Raw genomic sequence first — 24505 nt, forward strand, 5'->3', positions numbered from 1 at the left:
GAATGTTGTCTTGCTGTGGAAATCTGCTAACGCTAGGGCTGATCTGTTGTTCTGCTGCTGGGGCTGATCTGCTATGCAAAACGCTAGGGCTGGTCTGTCATGCAAAAACGCTAGGCCCTGCTACTGATGCAGAAAACGCTAGGGTCTCTTCCCGGGGTCCTGCTGAGAAGGTGTGTAACAGACTTGGACACTCCAAGTCAAGAATCAATCACGACAGCACCAAATAACCACTTCAAAACAATTCACAGATCACAATAGATTTGCACTGGCACGGGGGAGTTCCGTGCCTAGAGATATTGGCCCCAAAGACTGGCACCCCTTTCAGTATTTCTTTTTGTATTAATCAGTTCAAAGTACAAGAGAGTGGGTCGGGTTTCACTCTCAGACTCTGCGTCCAGATGCTCTGAGAAGTGAGGCCCTCACCACTAATTTAAAGGTTACAAGGGATGCCAAAAGCAGAGTCTCAAAAGCTTGAAAGCAAAAGCAGAGTTTTCTCTCTCTCTCACACAAGCTCTCTCTTGAGCTTTTAATCCAAAAAAAAGAAATGATGCTCTCTCTCTCTCTCTCTCTCTCTCTCTCTCTCTCTCTCTCTCTCTCTCTCTCTCTCTCTCTCTTCCCCCCCCCCCATGCGTAGCCAGAAAAAGCACATAGCGTCGCTTGGAAGAGGAAAAAGTAGCCCGCCAAATCCGGAAATCCGTACGCTGGCCCACGTGGCAGTTTTTAGGGTTTCAGCCAATTAGGGTTTAAGCCAGCAGTTAGGGTTAGGATTTCCAGAAATTAGGGTTTGCTGAAAATTAGGGTTTTTGGCAGATTTTAGGGTTTGCAGGAATTTTAGGGTTTCTGGCAAAAATCAGGGTTTCTGTTGTCGATAGCCACGTCATCACTTTGTGACATACCCCCCTCTTGAAAGCATTGTAATCGACCGCAATTACGCCTGCAAAACCGACAAAAGCCATAAACCGTCTTAGCAGACACTGACTGTTAGTACCTACGTACTCGGAACACACATCTAGCACATGTACCAAAATCGACAGTCACATCACACGACATCTCAGGACATCACATGACATTCAACATTCATTCGGATCTTAGACCATGAATTATCGGCAATGTAGCTAGCAATCACATCTAGGTCCAATCGGGACCTCATCGATGTCCAATTGACTAACCCGTATTGCAACCATGTCTATTCGAGATCAATCAGACCAAAATGTTGCAGTCATTTCGTCTATCAGTTCCTGCACTTAAGAGAAGTCAAGAACAAATCAGTATCATAATCAGGAATTCCATTTCATCAAGTCATACAGCAAAATATTGTCAGCTTTCAGTATCCCTGAAGCTCAAAGAGAGATCAGTGACTCTAGTATCCAAATCAAGGCATCTGTTGACAAAGGAGTGGAGCAACTCCCCTCTTGTGCATCCCACTGCACCAGATCTCCGGCCAAGCTGAATTCTGGGTTCCATTTGGAGTAGACTATGCTAAACCAAAAGCATCGAGGTAAAGTTTCACAATCTGAGGAGTATCTGCTAGGTCCTCCTCCTCCATCCACTTCGCATCCAATGCAGGATAGTTCTTGAACTTAACCAAGAACCGCCTTCGGACTTTACCTTTAGTCTCCGTATCCTTATGTGCCAAAATCTGTTCAGGAACAAGGATCTCCTCGTTTTCTTCCACTTCGGGTTGCTCATCAGGCTCCCAATCATCATGCACATCACCTTTAAAAGGTTTCAAGAGACACATGGAATGCATTGTGAATTCTCCAAGTATCTGGCAGTTTCAATCAGAAGGAGACATATTTATCTTTTCAGTGATCTGGAAAGGTCCATAGTATCGCATACTAAGCTTTCGAAAAAGCCTCTCCTTTCCCTTTTTCTTTCGTAGGTGTGCCTTCTCAAAACGTAAGAGCACCCAATCATCCTCCTTCAATTTCATGTCGCAACGATGGCAATCCGCTAGCCTTTTCTGCCGTTCTCGAGACTTCTGCAAAGTCTCGCGAACCTTGGCAAAAGCCGTATCCAAATCTCACGTATATTTATCCACTTCAAAGATCTTATCTTTCGTGCTTAGGAAGGGTGGAACCTTCGCAGCACCTTCAACAATCTCAAATGGCGCCTTCCCCGTCGAAGAGTGTATCGTGTTATTGTAGGCAAATTCCACCAAAGGAAAGTACTTTTTCCATTGAGTCTTCTAATCAGAGATATAAGACTTCAATAAATCTAGAACCACTGAATTTGCAATCTCAGATTGCCCATCAGTCTGCAGGTGGAACGATGACAAGAACTGCAACCGCGTGCCAATGTTCTCCCAAATTGCCTTCCAAAACAGACTCGTAAATCTGGGGTCTCTGTCGGAGACAATCGTCTCAGGCATGCCATGTAATCTGAAGATTTGGGCCACAAACAGTCACGCTAAGTGATCCGGCTTGACTGTTTTCTTCACTCGAATGAAATGAGCCTGTTTGCTAAATCTATCAATAACAATCCAGATACCATCGTGACCACTCTGTATTCTCGGGAGATTAAAAATGAAATCCATCACAATACTTTCCCAGGGGCGGGTGGGTATGGGTAAAGCCTATAACAATCCCTGTGCCTTATGCCTATCAAACTTGACCTTCTGACATACTAAGCAACTACACACAAACTCTTCCACATTCTTTATGAGTCTCGGCCAAAAGAAGTATCTCTCTACCCACTTCATGGTGGTAGCAATGCTACGGTGACCCGTAAAAGGTGGACAGTGGCATTCAGTCATAACCTTTTCCCTCAACGGCTGTGTAACACACAACATAGTCTTTTTCATCAAGTAGCCTTCTCGGAGGGAGTATCCAGCTATTGTCTCCCCATCCCGTATCCGTGTGAAAATATCTGCAAAATCTGTATCTGTGGCATATTGATCAACCATATCCTCGAAGCTCCTATGATGTATCGCCGAAATAGCCATAATCAACGGCTTCCGAGACAAAGCATCTACCACCACATTCTTCTGTCCCTGAACATGGACAATCTGGAAGTGAAACTATGACAAGATGTTTGCCCACCGCATCTGCTTTTCCGAAAGCTGCTTCTGTGACAAGAAGTAGCGAAAACCCTAATGGTCTGTAAAGACAGTAAAATCCGCTCCGAGTAGGTAATGCCGCCACTGAGTAAGAGCATGGCTCTTTCTCATATATATGTGCTGTCATCTCTGGCCTAGAGAACAATCGGCTCTCGTAAGCAATGACATGGCCTTCTTGCATCAACACCACACCCAGACTACGACCACAAGCATCACAATATACTTCAAATGACTTCTGCAAGTCCGACAAAGTCAAAACTGGTCCCGTAGTCAATTTCTCTTTCAAGGTCCGAAAGGCAGTCACCTCTGTGGATCCCCACGAGAAAGGGACTCCTTTCTGTGTCAAGATATGCAAAGGGGAAGCAACCTCTGCAAACTTTCGTATAAACCGCCTGTAGTACGAACACGGTCCCAAGAAGCTTCTAACTTCATGGACATTCTTCAAATCGGGCCAATCACGGATAGTCTCTATCTTGGCCGGGTCCATTTGCACTCCAGCTGCTAAGACAATGTGTCCCAAAAAGTGTATCTCTGGTAGGAAAATTTCACTTTTCTTTGCGTTAATCACTAACTTGTGCTCTCGTAATGCCAGAAAGACCTGCAGCAGATGATCTCTGAGTTCTGCCTCATTCTTGGAGAAAACAATGATGTCGTCAAAGAAAGTGTCAACAAATAGTCTGTACTCTCGAAAAATCATGTCCATCATCCGGTTAAATGTCGCAGGAGCATTGGTTAAGCCAAAAGGCATCACCAAAAACTCAAATAACCCAACAGTAGTCCGAAAGGCTGTCTTGTAGACGTCCCTCAGCGCGATTCGGATCTGATGATATCCACTCTTCAAGTCAATCCTGCTAAAGCACGAGGATCCCTGTAACCTGTCAAGTATATCATCGATCCTAGGAATCGAAAATCTGTCCTTGATGATGATTTTGTTGAGAGCTCTATAATCGATGCACATCCTCCAAGATCCGTCTTTCTTCAAAACCAACAACACTGGAGAGCAATACGGTGAAGTACTAGGCTGGACGAGACCCTTTTCCAAGAGGTCTTTCACTTGGTTCATAATCTCTTCATTCTGTGCTCGGCTCACACGGTAAGGTGGCCGGTTCGGTGGTGTACTACCAGGTATCAGATCAATGGTATGATCTTCAAGACGAGCAGGTGGTAACTCTCCTGGTAAGCCCTTTGAGAAGCAATCGACGTGAGAGTGGAGAAAATCTTGGCGTTCTTTATCAAGTTTAGACATAGTTGTCCCATCCTTATCGCTCAATTCTTTCATAAAGATCGAGTAAACAAACAGACTGGATTTCATTAATTTTGAAATGGCCAAAGCCGATACAATAGGGACAGACTCGCCCTTCAGTTTAATATCAAGTACAACTGTTTTGCCCTTTTCTGTAGTCAAAGTCGCTTTTCTCGCTCGATAATCGACCACGGCGTTGTTCTTGTGGTACCAAGGAATCCCTAAGATAACATCACAACCCTCCAAAGGCATTATGAAGAAGTCCTTATGCCCCAAATACCCCTGACAATGCAACCGAAGTTTGCCAATGACAGGTGTAATGGCTACGTCCCTGCCGGGTGCCGCTAGAACTGCCTCTGCAAGTGGTCCTATCCGATCGGGAGTAATCTCGAGCCGCGCCGCCAATTCCGCTGCAATGAAGTTGGCCTTGGCTCCTCCATCAAAGAAAATCAGGGCCTCTTGATCTCACTTTGCCCCAAGCTCGGCAAAGTTCTGTACTCTCATCCATGGTGTCGAGATCGATACCCATACAATCTGGAACTAGTCATGTTTTCATCTTACCGTTTCGTCCACGTTTCTCAGCTTCTCTCGAACTCTCAGGCATCTCGTCGTCCTTATCATTTTGTTCTTTCTGTGCCTTTTTAGGGCACTTCGCGGAGATGTGTCCCTGTTCCCCGCATCCAAAGCACTTCCCCTCTTTGATGAATCGAGCTCGCTCCTGAGGAGTAAGCTTGGGTCGAGCATCCTTTTTCTCTGGGTTGCTCTTTCTCTTTCTACTTCCATTCCTAGAAGTCTATTCAGCTCGCTGTGTCATGTTCTCATCTGTGGGGTAAGTCAGACTGCCAAAGTGAATGGCAAAGCCTTGCTTCGCATGACTCAACTCCTGAATAGAAGCTGACTTCTGCTCCAAGCAGTGATCTCGGATATCTCGTTCCAAGCAGCTCGTATATCTCGTTCATATTCTTGCGTCAACCAAGAAGAAATAAAAAGCTTTTTGAATTTCAGCCATTTAACTGGCACAGTCTTGTTTAAAAGAAGCGTGGATCACCAAGTACGAGCATTCCCCTTATGGTAAGAGATAGCTCTCCGAATCTTGGAGTCCTCTGAATAGCGTCCTCCCGCGAAAGCAATGTCAAACTGTTGTATAAAAGACAAAGCCTTCGAAGCATCTGAGTATCCTAAAAAAGTATCAAACTTGATCGAGTGGCCACCTTCCTTAAACTCTCGAACTTTCTTGCTTTTATCTTCGAGAAAGTCATACTGGTTGGCTTTGTAAAAATTCTTCTTGTTCGCATAGAAGTTTCCATCATCAAAATCTGAGCTGTCTGTAGACGAGTCCTGAGTAGAACTGTCAGGCTCTCGACGAGATTTAGCCTTCTTTGCCTTTTTCTTGTCCGTTCCGAAAGCTTTGTTTCTTACTTCGCTTTTTACCTTTTCTGTCTTCTTCGCTCGAATCTGAAGAGATAGAAGAACTGTCAGAAGAAGAAGAAGAAGAAGAACTGGGTACTCCTTCAAATCGAACACGCTTCTTCTGTTTCTTTGCCTTGTCAAAAGTCGACTAACGACCCAAATATCCTGGGAAGTCAGTGCTTTTCTTCTGCTTTTTGCCATGCTTTTTGCACGTCAAAAAGCTGAGCAATCCGTGCATCAACCACCTCTTGTAATTCCTTCTCTGAATACTGTTTGTGATCAGAAGGTTTCTTGAGAGCGGGTTTCAATGGTGGTGTAGTGGTTTTCTGCCACTATGCATGCACTTCCTGAAAAGAAGTCTCGCTCATATATTTTGCCAATTTCGGATCCTTCGCAAAACTGAGCATCATCTTTGTTGCATCGTCGATCAATTGACAACGCTTCATCTCTCTTTGCTCAGCTTGAGTAGGCCGATGCGGGCCATACTCTCTGTCAGAATCTTCGTTGTCATCCCTGCCCGCATCTCCAGATGCAGAGGGAGTCGACGAATCCTTGCGGTGCCACAGAAAAAAATTTGGGGATCAGATTTCCCGTAGAAGAGAAATCGGCCGTGCTCTGATACCACTATAACAGACTTGGACACTCCAAGTTAAGAACCAATCGCGACAGCACCAAATAACCACTTCAAAACAATTCACAAATCACAATAGATTTGCACTGGCCCGACGGAGTTCCGTGCCTAAAGATATTGGCCCCAAAGATTGGCGCCACTTTCGGTATTTCTTTTTGTATTAATCAGTTCAAAGTATAATAGAGTGGGTCAGGTTTCACTCTCAGACTCTGCGCCCAGATGCTCTGAGAAGTGAGGCCCTCGCCACTAATTTAAAGGTTACAAGGGATGCCAAAAGCAGTCTCAAAAGCTTGAAAGCAAAAGCAAAGTTTTCTCTCTCTCACACAAGCTCTCTCTTGAGCTTTTAATCCGAAAAAAAGCAATGATGCTCTCTCTCTCTCTATCTCCCATGCGTAGCCAGAAAAAGCAGATAGCGTCGCTTGGAAGAGGAAAAAGCAGCCCGCCAAATCCGAAAATCCGTACGCTGGCCCACGTGGCAGTTTTTAGGGTTTCAGCCAATTAGGGTTTAAGCTAGCAGTTAGGATTAGGGTTTCTAAAAATTAGGGTTTGCTGAAAATTAGGGTTTTTGACAGATTTCAGGGTTTCCAAGAATTTTAGGGTTTTTGGCAAAAATTAGGGTTTCTGTTGTCTGTAGCCACGTCATCACTTTGTGACAAGGTGCCTGTTGAACGCTTAGTTCCTGCTGCCAAAAAGTGCTAGTGCTAGGTTTACATATACTTGCTTATCAAAATTACCCTACCTAGTTCCCAACAAAAGTCACTTAAAAAAAATAAGTGAAAATTGGCTAAAATAGGGAAAATAGGTCTATGCACTGTAAAAATGCTCCTGATGGGTTCTGATGGAAATCTCATGATCATTGTCACAAAGTGATGACGTGGCGGACAGCAAAATTCCTAATTTCTGCCAAAAACCCTAAAATTCCTGCAAACCCTAATTTTTGCCAAAAACCCTAAATTCCGGAAATCGCGGAGGCGGATTATTAAAAAAAAAAAAAATTTGTTGGAAAATGATGAGCGACGCGAATTTTGCTTTTGCTTTTTTTTTATTAAAAAAAAAAGAGAAAAGACTCTCTAAGAGAGAGAGAGAGAACTGATGCTTTTGATTTTAAAAGCTTTTGGGGCTCTGCTTTTGGGCATCCCTTGTAACCTTTAAATTAGTGGTGAGGGCCTCACTTCTCAGAGCATCTGGACGCAGAGTCTGAGAGTGAAACCCTAACCGCTCTCTTGTACTTTGATGATTGATTAATACAAAAAGAAATACCGAAAGGGGCGCCAGTCTTTGGGGCCAATATCTCTAGGCACGGAACTCCGCCGGGCCAGTGCAAATCTATTGTGATCTGTGAATTGTTTTGAAGTGGTTATTTGGTGCTGTCGCGGTTGATTCTTGACTTGGAGTGTCCAAGTTTGTTACAGTGGTATCAGAGCACGGCCGATTTCTCTTCTACGGGAAATCCGATCCCCGAAATTTTTTTTTTCCGCGACACCTATGGCTTCAGGCAATGATCAGTCGACTCCCTCTGCATCTGGAGATGCGGGCTGGGATCACAACGAAGATTCAGACAAAGAGTATGGCCCGCCTCGGCCTACTCAGGCGGAGCAAACAGAGATGGAGCGTCGTCAATTGATTGGCGATGCAACAAAGATGATGCTCAATTTTGCCAAAGACCCGAAGATGGTAAAATATATGAACCAGACCTCTTTGAAAGAGGTACAGATGGAGTGGCAGAGAACCACAACACCACTCTCGAAACCCGCTCTCAAGAAACCTTCTACCTCCAAGAAATATACGGAGAAGGAACTGGAGAACGTGGTTGATGCACGGATTGCTCAGCTTTTCGACGTGCAAAAGAAAGGCAAAAAGCACGGCAAAAAGCAGAACAAAGGTACTGACTTCCCGGGATATTTGGGTCGTCAGTCGACATTCGACAAAGCAAAGAAACGGAAGAAGCGTGTTCGATTTGAAGGAGTACCCAGTTCTTCTTCTTCTTCTTCTGACAGTTCTTCTAGCTCCTCGGATTAGAGCGAAGAAGACAGAAAAAAAGCAAAAAAGCGAAGCAAGACACAAAGCTTCGGAACGGGCAAGAAAAAGGCAAAGAAGGCTACATCTCGCCCAGAGACTGACAGTTCTACTGAGGACTCGTCTACAGACAGCTCAGATTCCGATGACGGAAAGTTTTATGCGAACAAGAAGAATTTTTACAAAGCCAACCAGTATGACTTTCTCGAAGATAAAAGCAAGAAAGTCCGAGAGTTTAAGGAAGGTGGCCACTCGATCAAGTTTGATACTTTTCAGGATACTCAGATGCTTCGAAGGCTTTGTCTCTTATACAGCAGTTTGACATCGCTTTCGCGGGAGGACGCTATTCAGAGCACTCCAAGATTCGAAGAGCTGCCTCTTATTTTAAGGGGAATGCTCGCACTTGGTGGTCCACGCTTCTATTAAGCAAGACTGTGCCAGTTACATGGCTGAAATTCAAGAGGCTTTTTATTTCTTCTTGGTTGACTCAAGAGTTTGAGCGAGATATACGAGCTGCTTGGAACCATCTCCGGATGACCAAGAGCGATACAGTGAATTCTTATTGTGAAAGATTCTGGAGCTCTTTTCTACCCGCCTCTTCATTCAAGAAGATCTCGTTCAGAGAACAAATTGAGCGGTTTACCTTGGGTCTACCTACAGAGATCCGAGATCACTGCTTGGAACAGAAGTCAGCTTCTATTCAGGAGTTGATGAGTCATGCGAAGCGGGGCTTTGCCATTCACTCTGGCAGTCTGACTTACCCCACAGATGAGGCCATGACACAACGAGCCAAACAGACTTCTGGGAATGAAAGTAGAATGAAAAAGAGCAACCCAGAGAAAAAAAAAGGATGCACGACCCAAGCTTACTCCTGAGGAGAGAGCTCGCTTCATCAGAGAGGGGAAGTGCTTTGAATGCGGGAAACATGGACATATTTCCGCAAAGTGCCCTGATAAGGCACAGAAAGAACAGAATGATAAAGACGACGACAGGTCTGAGAGTTCGAGAGCAGCTGAGGAATGTGGCAGAAAAGGCAGATAGAAAAGCAGAACTGGTACCACATGGCGTGGGACTTGCACCGAATCAAATGAATGAAAGTACAAACTTTGCCGTTTTTTTTTGGGGCAAAGTGAAGGATCAGGAAGCTCTTTTGAAGGAGCCAAGGCCAACTTCTTTTCACTTGGAATTGGCGGCTCGATTTGGAACTGCGCCCGACAGACTGACGCCACACGCGGAGGTAGTTCGACTGGCACCCGGATGGGATGTTGCCATTACACCGAGCATTGGCAAACTTTGTTTGCAATGACAGGGGTGTTCAGGGCACGCGAGTGACGTTCTACTCAGGATCCCTTGGTACCACAAGAACTACGCCGTGGTTGACTACCGGGCCGAGAAAGCGACTTTGATAAATGAAGGGCTTAGAGATTGTACTTGATGAACTTCAGTTTTCTTACTCATTCTTTTGGGAGAACTGAACAATGGATAAAGATTGAATATGTTTTGACCTGAAGAAAAGAACGCCAATATTTTTTTTTCTCCACGCTCATGCCGATTGCTTTTGAGAGGGCCTGAAGATCATACCATTGATCTGATATCTGGAAGCACACCACCGAATCGGCCACCTTATTGTGTGAGCCGAGTACAGAATGAAAAGATTATGAACTCAGTGAAAGACCTCTTGGAAAAGGGTCTTGTCCAGCTTAGTACTTCACCGTATTGCTCTCCAGTGTTGTTGGTTTTGAAGAAAGACAGATCTTGGAGAATGTGCATCGATTATAGCACTCTCAACGAAATCACCATCAAGAACAGATTTCCGAGTCCTAGGATCGATGATATACTCGACAGGTTACAGGGATCCTCGTGCTTTAGCAGGATTGACTTGAAGAGTGGATATCATCAGATCAGGATAGCGCCAGGAGATGTCTACAAGACAGCTTTTCGGACGACTTTTGGGTTATTTGAGTTTTTGGTGATGCCTTTTGGCTTAACCAATGCTCCTGCGACATTTAACCGGATGATGGACAGGATTTTTCGAGAGTACAGGCTATTTGTTGGCACTTTCTTTGACGACATCATTGTTTTCTCGAAGAATGAGGCAGAACACAGAGATCATCTGCTTCAAGTCTTTTAGGCATTACGAGATCACACGCTAGTGATTAATGCAAAGAAAAGTGAATTTTTTTCCTACCATGGATACACTTTTTGGGACACATTGTGTCAGCAGCAGGAGTGCGAATGGACCCGGCCAAGATAGAGAATATCCGTGATTGGCCCGATTTGAGGAATGTCCATGAAGTTAGAAGCTTCTTGGGACTATGTTCATACTACAAGCGGTTCATACGAAAGTTTGCAGAGGTTGCTTCCCCTTTGCATATCTTGACACAGAAAGGAGTACCTTTTTCGTGGGGACCCACAGAGGTGACTGCCTTTCAGACACTGAAAGAGAAATTGACTACGGGACCTATTTTGACTTTGCCGGACTTGCAGAAGTCATTCGAAGTATATTGTGATGCTTGTGGTCGTAGTCTGGGTGCGGTCTTGATGCAAGAAGGCCATGTCATAGCTTACGAGAGCCGTTTGTTCTCTAGGCCGGAGATGACAGCACAGATTTATGAGAAAGAGCTTTTGGCGGTTATCCATGCTCTTACTCAGTGGCGGCATTACCTACTCGGAGCGGATTTTATTGTCTTTACAGACCATCAGAGTTTGCGCTACTTCTTGTCACAGAAGCAGCTTTCGGAAAAGCAGATGCGGTGGGCGAACATCTTGTCACAGTTTCACTTCCACATTGTCCATGTGCAGGGACAGAAGAATGTGGTGGCAGATGCTTTGTCTCGGAAACCGTTGGTTCTGGCTATTTCCGCGATACATCATAGGAGCTTCGAGGATATGGTCGATCAGTGTGCCACAGATACAGATTTTGCAGATATTTTCACACGGATACGGGATGGGGAGACAGTAGCTGGATACTCCCTTCGGGAAGGCTACTTGATGAAAAAGACTATGTTGTGCGTTACACAGCCGTTGAGGGAAAAGGTTATGACTGATTGCCACTGTCCACCTTTTACGGGTCACCGCAGCATTGCTACCACCATGAAAGGGGTAGAGAGAGATTTCTTTTGGCGGAGACTGAAGAAGGATGTGGAAGAGTTTGTGCGCAGTTGCTTGGTATGCTAGAAGGTCAAGTTTGACAGGCATAAGGCACAGGGATTGTTACAGCCTTTACCCATACCCACCCACCCGCCCCTGGGAAAATATTGAAATGGATTTCATTTTTTTTTATCTCCCGAGAATACAAAATGATCACGATGATTTTCCGATTACATGGCACGCCTGAGACGATTGTCTCCGACAGAGACCCCAGATTTATGAGTTTGTTTTGGAAGGCAATTTGGGAGAACATTGGGACGCGGTTGCAGTTCTCGTCATCGTTCCACTTGCAGACTGACGGGCAATTTGAGATTGCCAATTCAGTGATTTTAGATTTATTGAAGTCTTGTATCTCGCATCAGAAGACTCAATGGGAAAAGAACTTACTTTTGGTGGAATTTGCCTACAATAACACGATACACTCTTCGACGGGGAAGACGCCATGAGAGATTGTTGAAACTGCTGCGAAGGTTCCATCCTTCCTGAGCACGAAAGATTAGAAATTTGAAGCGGATGAATATTCGCGAGATTTGGATACGGCTTTTGCCAAGGTTCACGAGACTTTACAGAAGTCTCAAGAACGACAGAAAAAGGCAGCGGATCGCCATCGTCGCGACTGGAAACTGAAGGAGGATGATTGGGTGCTCTTACTTTTGAGAAGGCACGCCTAAGAAAGAAACAGGGAAAGGAGAGGCTTTTTCCAAAGCTTAGTATGTGATACTACGGACCTTTCCAGATTACTGACAAGATAAATGATGTCTCCTTCCGATTGAAACTGCCAGATACTTGGAGGATTCTCAGTGCATTGCATGTGAGTCTCTTGAAACCTTTTAAAGGTGATGTGCCTGATGATGGGGAGCCTGATGAGCAACCCGAAGTGGAAGAAAACGAGGAGATCCTTGTTCCTGAACAGATTTTGGCACATAAGGATACGAAGAATAAGGGTAAAGTTCGAAGGCGGTTCTTGGTTAAGTTCAAGAACTTTCCTGCATTTGATGCGAAGTGGATGGAGGAGGAGGACCTAGCAGATACTCCTCGGATTGTGAAACTTTACCTCGATGTTTTGGTTTAGCATAGTCTACTCCAAACGGAACCCAGAACTCAGCTTGGCCGAAGATCTGGTGCAGTGGGATGCACAAGAGGGGAGTCACTCCACTCCTTTGTCAACAGATGCCTCGATTTTGATACTAAAGTCACTGATGTCTCTTTGAGCTTCAGGGATACTGAGAGCTGACAGTATTCTGCTGGATGACTTTATGAAATGGAATTCCTGATTATGATACTGATTTGTTCTTGACTTCTTGTGAGTGCAGGAACTGATAGCCGAAATGACTGCAGCATTTTGGTCTGATTGATCTCGAATAGACATGGTTGCAATAGGGGTTAGTCAATCGGACATCGATGAGGTCCCGATTGGACCTAGATGTGATTGCTAGCTACATTGCCGATAAATCATGGTCTAAGATCCGAATGAATGTTGAATGTCATGTGATGTCCTGTGATGTCTGGTGATGTCCTGTGATGTCATGTGATGTGACTGTCGATTTTGTACATGTGCTAGATGTGTGTTCCTAGTACGTAGGTACTAACAGTCAGTGTCTGCTAAGACGGTTTATGGCTTTTGTCGGTTTTGCAGGCGTAATCGCGGTCGATTACAATGCTTTCAAGAGGGGGGTATGTCACAAAGTGATGACGTGGCGGACAGCAAAAACCCTAATTTCTGCCAAAAACCCTAAAATTCCTGCAAACCCTAATTTTTGCCAAAAACCCTAAATTCCGGAAATCGAGGAGGCGGATTATTATTAAAAAAAAAAAAAAAAAAAAAATTTGGAAAATGATGAGCGACGCGAATTTTGCTTTTGCTTTTTTTTTATTAAAAAAAAAAGAGAAAAGACTCTCTAAGAGAGAGAGAGAACTGATGCTTTTGATTTTAAAAGCTTTTGGGGCTCTGCTTTTGGGCATCCCTTGTAACCTTTAAATTAGTGGTGAGGGCCTCACTTCTCAGAGCATCTGGACGCAGAGTCTGAGAGTGAAACCCTAACCGCTCTCTTGTACTTTGATGATTGATTAATACAAAAAGAAATACCGAAAGGGGCGCCAGTCTTTGGGGCCAATATCTCTAGGCACGGAACTCCGCCGGGCTAGTGCAAATCTATTGTGATCTGTGAAGTGTTTTGAAGTGGTTATTTGGTGCTGTCGCGGTTGATTCTTGACTTGGAGTGTCCAAGTTTGTTACAATCATGCTGTGTGCAACCAGAGGATATGTATCTACTCTAAGTGTCTCGACATGCACAGTCTGCGAACAGACTCACAAAAGTGCCAGATCACTTCCTATTCTAGACTGATTGAACTGAATTGAACCCTTGCCATGAAGTAGCTTGTCCACGTACACGTAGGGTTAGATGTGCACGAAGTAGCTTGTCCACGTACACATAGGGTTAGATGTGCACGTGACATCCCCTCCTTTTCAAAGTGAGGTACTAGTACCGAACTGTATGGCGTCGAGGGAGATCGCAAACAGCGTCTGGAATCCTCTTCGCCGGCCCACTCTGATGCGTGGGTCATGCGATACTTGAACTTTATAAAGGTCTACAACGCTTGCTTCTTTGGGCCGCGTCGAAAGCAATACAAAGTCATCTGTGGCTCCCTCAATTCTTCAACTTCGTCGATATTCATGCGTCTATCTTCTTCAAGAATCTCCGAGAATAAAAATTCCCGAAACCACTTCCAACACAAAAACATAAACATATCCATTCCATGTAAAGTGACTAGAAAATTTCTAGTCTTCTTTAAAGATTGTGCATGCAATGTAGATGAACATAGAGACGGAGTACCAAACCGTTCATCAAACACACGCAAACAATGGGGTCGAATCTTGACCTTCTAATCTAAATCAATCAACTGTGGCAAATCACAATGGAAATGTCCATGCTTAATGCTCAATCCTTCTTGTGCTCTTTCGGATATTGTGTCATGTCAAGGAAGAGACATGGAATGTAAATTCCTTGAATGCAAACATTTCATCTTTTCATGAATCATCCGCATACATCCGTGCTCATTCATGAGTGAAGAGTGCTCATCGAACAATATGTCATGCCTATGAAAAGAAATCACATAAGGACGGTGACTAAAATACAAGAAAGCATCACGAATGAAACACTCGAACAATGCGTGCTCAATCATTCGTACACATAATACTTCCTGTGGGGGTTCTTTGGACCTCAACTCAATAGCCAAGATCGGTTCGTCATGATTAATCGAATCTGCAATAAGGTTAGCTTAACTAGAAAAAGTATCAACTAAACCATCATCCTTGTGAACAATCACATCATTATCCTGCAAATCATCATGCTTGTGAGTAATCACATCTTGATCATGCAAATCATCATGCTCGTGAATAATCACATCGTGATCATGCAAATCATCATGCTTATCATTATCATGCAAATCATATGTGTAGTGCTTTGGAAAAGAAGAGATTGAGAGAGTCTCCTTATCCTGATCCTTTGCAATCTGTGCCTGCACATTAGAAAAGAATCGCAACAACTCTTTCATGTGTTGGTCGCTTATCGCTTTTATTGCTTTGATCTCGCGATCAAAGTCTGCTTGTCTTTCCTTGTTCTCGCGATCAAATTCTGCTCGTCTTTCTTCGCGCTCACGATCCAATTTGGCTCGTGTTTCTTTGGCTTCCAAGCGTGCTTGCTCGTGCTCACACGCTATGGCTGCCATTCTTTCTTCATATTTACGCTCTATAGCTGCTATTCTTTCTTCGCTTTCTAACTTCCTTACTTCGCGTTCTAACTTTCTATCCATCATCATCTTGTCGAAAGCCTCCGTAGGAGTTAGTGCAATCCTTGGCATAGATGGGAAAGGGGGAGGGTCATAAAAACCTCCCGGTGGGGAAAACTCTTCTTCGCCACTCTCATGCTCACCACCTTCATACGAAGTATCCATTCCGCTTCGGGTGATGACCATCCACTGCAGTCTTGGGTTCTGAAGTTCACGAGGAACTTGGGTTCTTGTGGGTCTTGGGTTCTTGAGGTTCTTCTTTCACTTGCAATCTGTGTAGAGAAGGATCTTCTCTTACCCGAGCTCTTCTCTTTTCCGGGGGCGCACCCCTTAGCGGCCTTGCGCTCACACCAAGGTTGCTTTTTCCTACCTCACGTAAATTGGCTGGCCGCTAAGTGCACGGTCCGGTCTCAATGAGTGAAAAGAGGCACAAGGGGAGGTTGGACAAGCCCTTCTTTCTTGGGTTTCCTGGCACTCTTCAAAAACACGATTAGAAATCGACACACCCAAGAGGACTTGGGTTACGTACGACTACAATAAGCAAAAAAATTTATGTGGTTCTTTCCTTAAGTGATACAGAACACTACCAAAGCTCTGATACCAATGTAAGGTGCAACGGATGTAAATGTTGAACTTTGCTCAAGATGAGTGCGCCGAACTATGCTCAAGGGTTCCTTTTACTTACGGCAGGGAGAGCCTTTCGTTCCTTATGTGAGAGGGTGCAATGGACACAAACAAAGTGGTGAACACTGTGAATGAAGGTGCTGAGACTGAAAGATAGAGAGAGAAGAATACGACACCAAAATGTTGTCAAAAACCCTCCTCCGAAAACCCCACTCTCTATGGCGAGGGCGGTCTACTATTGATTGCACAAATCTCTACAATGCTTGGAATTGCCAACGATGTCGACGACGATGAGGACGACGACGAGATGGGCTGAAATCTGAAAATGCTAATGAAATCTGCAAATCTTTATCTGCTGAATTCTGACTCTATGTTGGTGACGACGATGATGACGATGACGACGACGACAACGCGCTGAAAACGCAGACACTGAAATCTGAATTTTCCGGGTTGAAACTGCCAACTACGCTGGATCTGACCGTGCGGCGAGGATCTGCTGCAGGAAGGTGAGATCTACGACGTTCGGGACTTCTCTGTCTAGCTGCTAAAAACTGAAAACGCTAATACTAACTGAGGTTCTGTCGCAAAGAATCCGCAAAACGCTGGATGGTTATGCTGATGCAAAAACGCTAGGGCTGAATGTTGTCTTGCTGTGGAAATCTGCTAACGCTAGGGCTGATCTACTATTCTGCTGCTGTCGAGGCTGATCTGCTATGAAAAACGCTACAGCTGGTCTGTCATGCAAAAACGCTAGGCCTTGCTGCTAGGGTCTCTTGCGGGGGTCCTGCTGAGAAGGTGCCTGCTGGATGCGAAGTTCCTGCTGCCTCTTCTGCCAGAAAGTGCTAGCGCTAGGTTTACTTATATACTTGCTTATCAAAATTACCGTACCTAGTTTTCAACAAAAGTCACTTAAAAATAATAAGTGAAAGAAACCTCCTACTCCCAGGATGTACACAGAACAAGAATTGGAAGAGGTGGTTGATGCACGAATTGCTCAGCTTTTTGATACGCAGAACAAAGCTAAAAAGCGCAACAAAAAGCAGAAGAAAGGCGTTGACTTCCCGGGTTATTTGGGTCGTCAATCTACATTTGCATTGGCAAGAAAGCAAAAGAAGCGTGTTCGATTTGAAGGAGTACCCAGTTCTTCTTCTTCTTCTTCTTCCTCTTCTCACACTTCTTCTAGCTCATCTGACTCGAGTGAAGAAGACAGAAAAGGCAAAAAGCGAAGCAAATAGCAAAGCTTCAAAAAGGACAAGAAAAAGGCAAAGAAGCCTAAATCTCGCCCCGTGGTTGACAGCTCTACAGAGGACTCGTCTTCAAATAGTTCGGACTCTGATGACAACATCTTTTATGCAAAGAAGAAGAATTTTTATAAAGCCAAACAGTATGACTTTCTGAAAGACAAAACCAACAAAGTCCGAGAGTTTAAGGAAGGTGGATAGTCAATTAAATTTGACAAGTTTTCTGGTTATAGAGATGACCAAGAAGGATACAGTGGACGCTTATTGCGAGAGATTCTAGAGCTCTTTTCTACCCGCCTCTTCATTTAAGAAGATCTCGTTCAAGGAACAGATTGAGCGGTTTACCTTGGGTCTTCCTACATAGATCCGAGATCACTGCTTAGAATAAAGTCAGCTTCCATTCAAGAGTTGATGAGTCATGCGAAACAGGGTTTTGCCATTCACTCTGGTAGTCTGATCTACCCCACAGATGAGATCATGACGCAGAGAGCTGAACAGACTTCGAAAAATGAAAGTAGAAAGAAAAAGAGCAATCCAAAACAGAAAGAAAAGGATACACGACCCAAACTTACTCCTCAAGAGAGGGCTCACTACATAAAGGAAGGGAAGTGCTTTGGATGCAAGAAAACTGGGCATATCTCCACGAAGTGCCCTAAAAAGGCATAGATAGAACAGAACGACAAGGACGACGAAAGGCCTGAGAGTTCGAGAGCAGTTGAGGACCGTGGAAGAAAAGGCAAGATGAAAACACGACTGGTTTCAGATTGCGTGGGTACCGATCCCAGCACGATGGACGAGAGTACAGAACTTTATCGAGCTTGGGGCAAAGTGAAAGACCAAGAAGCCCTGATCTTCTTCGATGGAGAAGCCAAGGCCAACTTCATTTCACCGGAATTGGCGACGCGGCTCGAGATCACTCCCAATCGGATGGGACCGGTAGGGATGTAGACATTACACCTGTCATTGGCAAACTTCGATTGCATTGTCAAGGGTATTTGGGACATGAGGACTTTTACATAATGCCTTTGGAAAGTTGTGATGTCCTCTTGGGAATTCCAAGGTACCACAAGAAAAACGTTGTGGTCGACTATCGGGCAAGGTAAGCGACATTGACCACAGAGAAGTGGCAGAACCATTATACTCGATGTAAAACTTAAGGGCGAGTCTGTCCCTATTGTATCGGCTTCGGCCATTTCTAAATTAATGAAATCCAGTTTGTTTGTTTACTATATATTTTTGAAAGAGTTGAATGATGAGGATAGGACAAATATGTCTGAGCTTGATAAAGAACGCCCAGATTTTCTCCACTCCCATGCCGATTGCTTCTCAGAGGGCCTGCCAAGCGAGTAACCACTCGCTCATCCTCAAGATCATACCATTGATCTGATACCTAGAAGCACACCACCGAACAGGCCACCTTACCGTGTGAGCCGAGCCCAGAACGAAGAGATTATGAACCTAGTGAAAGACCTCTTGGAAAAGGGTCTTGTCTAGCCTAGTACTTCACCTTACTACTCGCCTGTGTTGTTGGTTTTGAAGAAAGACGGATCTTGGAGAATGTGCATCGATTATAGAGCTCTACAGATTTCCAATTCCTAGAATCAATGATATACTTGACCGACTTCAGGGATCCTCGTGCTTTAGCAGGATTGACTTGAAAAGAGGATATCATCAGATTTGAATCGCGCCGGGAGACGTCTACAAGACAGCCTTTCGGACGACTTTTGAGTTATTTGAGTTTTTGGTGATGCCTTTTGGCTTAACCAATGCTCCTGCAACATTTAACCGGATGATGGACAGGATTTTTCGAGAGTATAGACTATTTGTTGACACTTGCTTTGACGACATCATTGTTTTCTCCAAGGATTAGGCAGAACATAGAGACCATCTGCTTCAAGTCTTTCAGACATTACAAGATCACAAGTTAGAGATTAATGCAAAGAAAAGTGAATTTTTCCTACCAGAGATACACTTTTTAGGATACATTGTGTGAGCAGCAGGAGTGCGGATGGATCCGGCCAAGATAGAGACTATCCGTGATTGGCCCGATTTGAAAAATGTCCATGAACTTAGAAGCTTCTTTGGATTGTGTTCGTACTACAGGCGGTTCATTAGAAAGTTTGCAGCGGTTGCTTCCCCTTTGCATATCTTTACATAGAAAGGAGTCCCTTTCTCGTGGGGACCCACAGAGGTGACTGCCTTTCAGACACTGAAAGAGAAATTGACTACAGGACCCGTTTTGACTTTGTCGGACTTGCAGAAGTCATTTGAAGTATATTGTGATGCTTGTGGTCGTAGCTTGGGTGCGCTCTTAATGCAACAAGGCCATGTCATTGCTTACGAGAGCCAATTGTATTCAAGGCCGGAATTGACAGCACAGATCTATGAGAAAGAGCTTTTGGCGGTTATCCATGCTCTTACTCAGTGGCGGCACTACCTACTCGGAGCGGATTTTACTGTCTTCACAAACCATCAAAGTTTACGCTACTTCTCGTCACAGAAGCAGCTATCGGAAAAGCAGATGCGGTGGGCGAACATCTTGTCACAGTTTCACTTCCAGATTGTCCATGTGCAGGGACAGAAAAATTTGGTGGCAGATGCTTTGTCTCGGAAGCCTTTGGTTCTGGATATTTCCGCGCTACATCATAGGAGCTTCAAGGATATGGTTGATCAGTATGCCACGGATTTGCAAACATTTTCACACGGATACGGGATGGAGAGACAGTAGCGGGATATTCCATTCGGGATGGCTACTTGATGAGGAAAACCATGTTGTGCGTTACACAGCCGTTGAGGGGAAAGGTTATGACCGAATGCCACTGCCCACATTTTACGGGTCACCGCAGCATTGCTACCACCTTGAAAGGGGTAGAGAAATACTTCTTTTGGCCGAGACTCAAGAAGGATGTGGACGAGTTTGTGCGCAGTTGCTTGGCATGCTTGAAGGTCAAGTTTGACAGGCATAAAGCACAGGGATTGTTACAACCTTTGCCCATACCCACCCGCCCCAGGGAAAGTATTGCAATGGATTTCATTTTTGATCTCCCGAGAACAAGGAGTGGTCACGATGGTATCTGGACTGTTATTGACAGATTTAGCAAGCACTCTTCTAGTGAAGAAAACAGTCAAGCCGGATCACTTAGCGAGACTGTTTCTGGCCCAGATTTTTAGATTACATGGCATGCCAGAGACGATTGTCTCCGACAGGGACCCCAGATTCACGAGTTTGTTTTAGAAGGCAATTTGGGAGAACATTGGCACGCGGTTGCAGTTCTCGTCATCTTTCCACCCACAGACTGACGGGCAATCTGAGATTGTCAATTCAGTGGTACTAGATTTATTGAAGTCTTACATCTCGAATCAGAAGACTCAATGGGAAAAGTATTTATCTTTGGTGGAATTTGTCTGCAACAACACAGTACACTCTTCGACGGGAAAGGCGCCATTTGAGATTATTGAAGGAGCTACGAAGGTTTCACCCTTCCTAAGCACAAAAGATAAGATTTTTAAAGCCGATGAGTACACGCGCAACTTGGACACGGCCTTTGCCAAGGTCCACGAGGCTTTGAAGAAATCTCAGGAGAAACAAAAAAAGGCAGCAGATCGCCATCGTCGCGATTTGAAATTGAAGGAGGATGATTGGGTGCTCTTACGTTTTGAGAAGGCACGCCTGAAAAAGAAAAATGGAAACGAGAGGCTTTTTCCAAAGCTTAGTATGCGATACTACGGACCTTTCCAGATCTCCAAAAAGATAAAAACGATGTCTCCTTTCGACTGAAACTGCCCGACACTTGGAGGATTCACAATGCATTTCATGTGAGTCTCTTGAAACCTTATAAAGGTGATGTGCCCGAAGATGGAGAGCCTGATGAGCAACCCGAAGTGGAGGAAAACGAGGAGATCCTTGTTTCTGAACAGATATTGGCACATAAGGACAGAAAGAATAAGGGTAAAGTAAGAAGGCGGTTCTTGGTTAAATTCAAGAACTATCCAGCATTGGATGCGAAGTGGATGGAGGAGGAGGACCTAGCAGATACTCCTAAGATTGTAAAACTTTACCTTGACAATGCATTTCATGTGAGTCTCTTGAAACCTTATAAAGGTGATGTGCCCAAAGATGGAGAGCCTGATGAGCAACCCGAACTGGAGGAAAATGAGGAGATCCTTGTTCCTGAACAGATATTGGCACATAAGGACAGCAAGAATAAGGGTAAAGTAAGAAGGCAGTTCTTGGTTAAATTCAAGAACTATCCTGCATTGGATGCGAAGTGGATGGAGGAGGAGGACCTAGCAGATACTCCTCAGATTGTAAAACTTTACCTTGAAGCTTTTGGGTTAGCATAGTATACTCCAAATGGAACCCCGAATTCAGCTTGGCCGGAGATCTGGTGCAGTGGGTTGCACAAGAGGGGAGTTACTTCACTCCTTTGTCAACAGATGCCTTGATTTTTGAATACTAGAGTCACTGATGTCTCTTTGAGCTTCAGGGATACTGAGAGCTGACAGTGTTCTGCTGTATTACTTTATGAACTGGAATTCCCGATAATATGATACTGATTTGTTCTTGACTTGTTTAAGTGTAGGAATTGATAGACGAAATGACTGCAGCATTTTGGTCTGAATGATCTCGATAGACACGGTTGCATTGCCGATAAATCATAGTCTGAGATCCGATGAATGTTGAATATGATTTGTCATGTGATGTACTCTGATGTCTAGTGATGTCTTGTGATGTCGTGTGATGTGACTGTCGATTGGTACATTTACTAGATGTGTGTTCCTAGTGCGTCGGTACTAACAGTCAATGTTACAGCTTATGGCCTCTTGTCTGTTTTGCAGGCATAATCGAGGGCGATCACAATGCTTTCGAGAGGGGGTATGTCACAAAGTGGATGACGTGGTAGTTGGTACACACACACCCTCCCCCTTGTGGATACTGCCGGAAATGCACACTGCAACGTACGGACAGTCCGAGAAATGCGGCGAAAATCGTAGGACCGTACAGGGCTGCTGACGTGGCACAAGTACGTACATACGAAAGACTTTTTGCGGGCTGTTTTTCTACACACAAGTTGGGAAAACCCTACGCAAGATTGAGCGTTGCTTTTTGGCCTTGCTTTATTTACGCAAATTGGAAAGAGAGAATTCTTTTGCTGCTTTTTCTACGCAAGAAGAGAGAGAGAGAGAGAGAGAGAGAGAGAGAGAGAGAGAGAGCTTTTAAAGTCTATGCGATGTAAACATCACAATGTGTAGGCTATGTAAACATCACGATAGTCTATGCGATGAGTGTAAAATGAACCACTGGGGGGAGGTGCATAATGCCATGTGATGTGGGCATGCTCCAGACTGAAAAGAACGGACGAGCTTGCCCATATGTGAAGAAAGACACATCAACAATGCTCCGCTGCCGTGGAGGAGCCGGCTGAAGAATCCCACTGACTACGAAGAGTATGCAACAGCTCAATCCAAATGGCTGTCAAAATGGTGGATGTAGGAGAGGACTGTCAACCCATAATGTGGGCACGTCCAGCCTTCCACATGGTCCAAAGTGTGATGCTACATATCATGGTGAAAACAGTCCTCGGCAGCAAAAACCCAACTAGAGACCTACATCTAGATTCTAGGATCATCTATAGAGTGCCTGGTCTATATCCTAAGGAAGTAAGCATGAAGACCAGATCTGTCGGCACGCCTTGAAAAAAGGTGTGTGACCTGGACATTGCAAAACCCATGCAATTGTCCCTCATCATGGAAGCCCGCTCTATTCAGCAAATATACCTTCAACACACCCAACAACAAACTGCCATCCATACCAATTGTACATCTCTGACAAGTCGGATCGTGACTAGTGGCTGCAGCCCAAATGCCAACAGGCAATCCTGCATGTGCTATCATCCACATGAAAGAAAAATACCCTGCGAGACTGATGATGCATGATCAAAACTGTCGCTTGAAAGACGAGAGAATGCACTGATCCTGCCATACCTCTGACTAGCGTGGACGATGAGGTGGATGTCGGGTTCGCAAAAGAAGCCTCCTCCCAAGGGAAACAATGTACACTCAAAAAAGGATAAGAGGGGCTCCATTATCGCACAACGAAGGCCATTGCCACTTACCAAGATTCCAGTTCATCTGAACAAGGGGCTTTTCCTGCCAAATCCAGAATCTCCAAGGTGGTGCCTTCTCAATAGTGAAAACAAGGTCAACACATGATCTCCTCTAAAAAGAGCCTACCATGCTAACATGCTGCCAATGGACAGTCAACCCCTAATAAGGTTAAACATCAATCTAAAATATATCTGCATCAGTTCAAAATAGTCCAAACTCACGAATTATAAGAGGGAATAAAACAAAACACTCGCAAAACTAGAAAAGCAAGGGACACAAGGAAACAAGATGAAAAAAATCACTTTATTTGCTACTAAACATAACTAGATAAAACAAACATTATGCAATTAGAAATGTTTTTTGGAAAGACATAAGCAAAATAAGTTGAGGCAGCTTACTTGCCTAAAACTTGAAACTAGTACTCAACTTTAAACTAACAAGGATAAGACGTCTCAAAGACTTAATCTCAGAAATAAGACTCCACAGAACAACTTCCAAAGGAACGAATTCTTAAACCTAATGCAAGTTAAATACTAGAAATAAATACTACTACAAACCTATGAAGAAGAGGCTGAAAACAACCAACGAAGAACAAAGATTCAAAAATGACAATATGTGACCCAACTAACTCTAAAACTCGAGTATGATGTGACGTCCATGATGGCCAATCTCAACAATGCTAAAGACGGGAGTCCCTATTGAGCAATAATAAGGACTCCCAAGCGATGACTAAAGTACACCCACCAACCTTGATGAGAGGGTAAAAGAGTCTGCCCTTCGATGTAGCCATGCAAGTCAAGTGGAATAGCCTCATCAATCTCTCTCATACAAGCAGCAACCCCTCTGCTGATCCCGTAGGTAGCACTAAAATTGGGCACCTACCAAGTAAGTATCTGGCCAACGGTGAAAGAGTCTGGTGGCTCGTCATCATATCCAGCCCAGTCAATGTGAGTCCTCTCACCTAGCTGGCGCCTGTCTAAATCTATCACATATGCATTCCATACAAGTGGTTGCCTCACTACCTCCTCGACAAAAAGGCGGGTGTCGAATCAAAGCAAGACTTATTTCCTTCCAAATCAACAGCAACCTACACATAAATGGTGACAAATGTTTAGTATCCAACGGTGCATCTGTGAAGATGAAATCTGATGGTCATACACCGAACATCGACAATATCCATAGATCCAAAACGAGGAGAGGTATGTGACAAAGCATGGTGCAAAGCAGCTTTCAAG

At 44.4% G+C, this 24505-nt stretch overlaps 1 protein-coding gene across 1 annotated transcript in view; it reads right to left on the reverse strand.

Moving 5' to 3' along the window:
• Window positions 1-24505, reverse strand: part of LOC147418021 (calcium-binding protein CBP-like) — a 53574-nt gene that overhangs the window by 27554 nt on the left and 1515 nt on the right. The gene's annotated exons all lie outside the window — the stretch shown is intronic.

This window comes from Adiantum capillus-veneris, chromosome 30, assembly GCF_014529385.1.
Source record: "Adiantum capillus-veneris isolate H3 chromosome 30, ASM1452938v2, whole genome shotgun sequence".
Taxonomy (NCBI): Eukaryota; Viridiplantae; Streptophyta; class Polypodiopsida; order Polypodiales; family Pteridaceae; genus Adiantum; species Adiantum capillus-veneris.